Raw genomic sequence first — 4,633 nt, forward strand, 5'->3', positions numbered from 1 at the left:
CTTTTCAAGGACTTTAGGGATACCTTGGAATTTAGATATAATCTTAATGTATTTTATTATATGATGAATATAATTTCTCCTTTGAGGTGTACTCAACTTAATAACTAACTTCTATGATGCAATGTAATCTATCAAATTTATTTTTAATATTACGTGTGTGTGTGTGTGTGTGTGTGTGTGTGTGAATGTAACGATGACAATACACCATACTATACATGTGAATGTCAGGATACAATCTGGATTTCCATAGTCTTCTTGGTGGTTTGAATAAAAAGGTGCCAGTAGGCCCATAGTGACTGGCGCTATTAGGAGAGGTGGCCTTGTTAGAGTGGGTATGGACTTTTGGAGGAAGTGTGTCACTGGCAGTAAGTTTTGAGGTCTCGGCTGCTCAAGCCAGGCCCCGTGTCTCAATCTCTTCCTGCTACCAGTCCACCCAATCTGTATGTAGAACTCTCAGCTCATCACCAGCATCATGTCTGCATGCATGACTGCATGCTTCCCACAATGATGATAATGGACTAAACCTCTGAACTGTAAGTTGCTTCCAACTAAATGTTTCATTTTGAGTTTTCATGGTCATGGAGTCCATTCACAGCAATAGAACACCAAAGTAAGGTGTTTTCCTTCCACATGTGGTTCCTAAGAATTGAACTGAGGTCATCAGGCTTGGCTGAAAGTATTTTTACTATATGAATGATCTCACTGGCCCAAATGTAATTACTTTCATTTACAAAAAAAATCAAATAGAAAAGATATGTAGATATAAAGTATGTGTTTTGATAAAAAAGAATGTTAGTATTAAAGAGAAATATTTTTGTATAATGGATTTATTAGGGAGAATTTATAAATCATTATTAAAGAAAAAGGAAAAACTATAATGTTTTGATAAGTATTATGAGAATTAAAATTAAACAAATAATGTGATTACATCTGAGACATTATGAAGTACTTTATATTCCTCACTTAATTAATCATAACTTTTTTCTCATAAAATATAATGTAAATACAATTTCTCTTCCCTTTATTCTGCTCAGTTCCTCCCTTGCTCCTTTTCCTTCTCATTTGTTTAGTTTCTGTCTCTTATTAGAAGAGACATCTAAGAGATAACAACAAAACTTAAGAAAACATAAGGTAAAATGAAAGCCATCTTATAGAAGTTGGGCAACATAGGCCAAGAGAAAAATAAGTGAGCCCTAATAGAAGGAACAAGAATCAGAGACTCCTTGGTTTTCAAATTCAGGAGTCCCATAAAAACACTAACTAAAAGTTATTGTATATACACAGAGGACCTGTGTCTACCCTATGGTTACTGTTCCAATCTCTGTGAGTTCATACGAGCTTTGCTCAGTTGTTTTAGAGGACCTTGTTCTTCTGGAGTGATCTGTCCTCATTAGGAGGCACACTATATAAGATAACTGAATTTTCAAAAATTGGTTGCCTTTCACAGTCAACTCCTGGGAAACGACACCAAGGAGAGACTTTCCTGTAGAAAGATTCCCCTCTACCCTAAAGTGAAAGTCTCTACTTGTAGTAGTCTTGAATTCTTTCTATATTCTTAAAAGGTAAAAATTAAACTAATTCCAATTTGGTAAAGCTACAGAAGAAGGCAACATTGTGTCTTTACATAATTTGTGGTTTGGTATAAGTGTTGGCTTGCCCAGAAACGCTGTGTCACTGCAGATTAGTAAGGATTAGCCAATGCCTTTATAGCACCTTTTCCACTAAGACAGTGGAAGAAGGCTGACTTGGTAAACTGAATTCCAATCTACTTATTCTAGTTAGGGAATACCCAATGGTTTTATAATAACTCTTGGTAAGTCTCAATTAAAATTCCTACTTCCTTTAACTATCACTGTAACTTTTAAAGATATAATGTATTCTTGATTTATTTTAATTTTAGATACAGTACTTCAATGATGTCACATGTTAATATATACAGAGGATAAAACAGTAAGTGATCAGTCTATGTCATGAGAGTTAGCAGATTTATATGTTCTACACATTTCCTCCTTCCTTGCTTTGGCAATCATCTCTTTCTCTCAGAGATCTACCTTGATTTATACTAAGCTCCATTTCCTTGATATTCTAAGAATACTCTTTGTCACCACATAAAACATGAGACAACACTGACCACAGGAACAAGATGTGTTACTTGGAATCAGGAGGAACTATAAAGTTAGAAAAAGAAATCTTGAGTTCTTAGTGCCTTGTAGGGGTTTTTATACCAGTAGGGGTTTCATTTGCCACCACATACTATCCACTTCAAAGGGTTTTATAGAATGACATCATTGGTCTGCACTCCATTTTTAAATTGAATTATTTGTTCTTTTGGTGTCGAATTTCTTGAATTCTTTCTATATTTTGGAGATCAGACCTCTGTCTGATGTGGAGTTAGTGAAGATCTTTTCCCATTCTGTAGGCTGTCGTTTTGTCTTGTTAACTGTGTCCTTTGCTTTACAGAAGCTTTTCAGTTTTAGGAGCCCCCATTTATTAATTGTTTCTCTCAGTGTCTGTGCTGCTGGAGTTATATTTAGGAAGTGGTATCATATTCCAATGTGTTCAACTGTACTTTTCCCACTTTCTCTTCTATAAGGTTCAGTGTGACTGGTTTTATGTTGAGGTCTTCAATTCATTTGGACTTGAGTTTTGTGCATGGTGATAGATATGGGTCTATTTTCATTCTTCTACCCGTTGATATCCAGTTATGCCAGCGCCACTTGTTAAATATGCCTTCTTTTTTCCATTTGATGTATTTTGCTTTTTTGTCAAAAATCGGGTGTTTGAAGGTGTGTGGATTAATATGCGGGTCTACTATTTGGTTCCATTTGTCCTCCTGTCTGTTCTTATGCCAACACCAGGCTGTTTTCAGTACTGTAGCTGTGTAGTACAGTCTGAAGTCAGGGATTGTGATGCCTCCAGAAGTTCTTTTATTGCACAGGATTGTTTTGGCTATCCTGTTTTTTTTTTTTTTCTTTTCCATATGAAGTTGAATATCATTCCTTTGAGTTCTATAAAGATCTTTGTTGGGATTTTGATGGGCATTACATTGAATCTGTAGATTGCCTTTGTAATATTGCCATTTTTACTATGTTAATTCTGCCTACCCAAGAGCATGGGAGATCTTTCCACTTTCTGGTGTCTTCTTTAGGTTATTTAAAGTTCTTGTTATACAAGTCTTCCACTTGTTTGCTTGGAGTTACTCTGAGATATTTTATGCTATTTGTGGCTATTGTGAAGAGTGTTGATTATCTGATTTCTTCCCCACCCCTTTTATCATCTGTGTACAGAAGGGCTACTGATTTTTTGAGTTAATCTTGTATCCTGCCGGACGATGGTGGTGCACGCCTTTAATCCCAGCACTCGGGAGGCAGAGGCTCTGTGATTTCGAGACCAGCCTGGTCTACAGAGCTAGTGCCAGGACAGGCTCCAAAGCCACAGAGAAACCCTGTCTCGAAAAACCAAAAAAAAAAAAAAATCTTGTATCCTGCTACATTACTGAAAGTGTTTATGAGATGTAGAAGTTCCTTGGTAGAATTTTTGGGATCGCTTATGTAAACTATCATGTCATAAGCAAATAGTGAGAGTTTGACTTCTTTTCTGATTCATATCCCCTTGATCTCTTTTTGGTGTCTTATTGCTCTAACTAGGACCTCAAGACCTATATTGAATAGATATGGGGAGAGTGGACAACCTTGTCTTGTTCCTGATTTCAATGGAATCTCTGGGAGTTTCTTTTCATTTAGTTTGATGTTAGCTGTTGGCTTGCTGAGTATTGCCTTACTTATGTTTAGGTATGTTCCTTGTATCCCTGTTCTCTCCAAGACCTTTATCATGAAGGGATATTGTATTTTGTCAAAAGCTTTTTCGACATCTAATGAGATGATCATGTGGTTTTTATTTTTCAGGTTGTTTATATGGTGGATTACATTGACAGATTTTTGTATGTTGAACCATCCCTGCATCTCTGGGATGACGCCAACTTTGCACACTCCTCATTGCCTATACTTTTCAGAATGATGGCTTTTATTCTTGTACTTGGGGGACCAGTAAATAATGACTTGTGAGTAATGCCTCATCTTTCTATGGAACTTGCTCTAGGCAAAATCATGGACAGAAGAAGAAAGGCACTAAATTGAGTTTTGTGGCCATCTGAATGGTTGCTCTGTATTATTTCTCATCTGACAAGTTTCATTGTTCAACATTGCTTAGCAGTCCCTCAGTTTCCCCATACACTTCAAAGACTGAGGCTCTGATAATTCACTAGCCATTGTAGTCCTAACCTTGTAAATCCTGTCATCTTCCCGTGGAACTTGCTTTCTTGCTCCACAGTCTTAAGTAGAATCGCTTCTTCCACAAACTTTCAGTTCTGGTCCGCTGCTGATGCATGCTCCTGTGCTTCTGTGGGTCTCTGGGTCTCCTCTCATTGGGTAGAGGACGGGACTTTAGTCTTGAGGCCACACATGGTTGTTCTGCATTGGCTGCTCTTCCCAAAAGAATGGCTTGATCAAAGTGTTTCTTTTGGGTTCTGCTACTTGTTCATCAGAACATTTAAGATAGAGACACAGCACAACAATCTGAGTAATTTTCTGGCTTCTTTTTGGGTCCATTTTCTCCTATTTTGTGTTTGCTCCTA

This window comes from Alexandromys fortis, unplaced genomic scaffold (genome assembly GCF_014885135.2).
Source record: "Alexandromys fortis isolate MF-2015 unplaced genomic scaffold, M_Fortis_MF-2015_v1.1 scaffold_145, whole genome shotgun sequence".
Classification (NCBI taxonomy): Eukaryota; Metazoa; Chordata; class Mammalia; order Rodentia; family Cricetidae; genus Alexandromys; species Alexandromys fortis.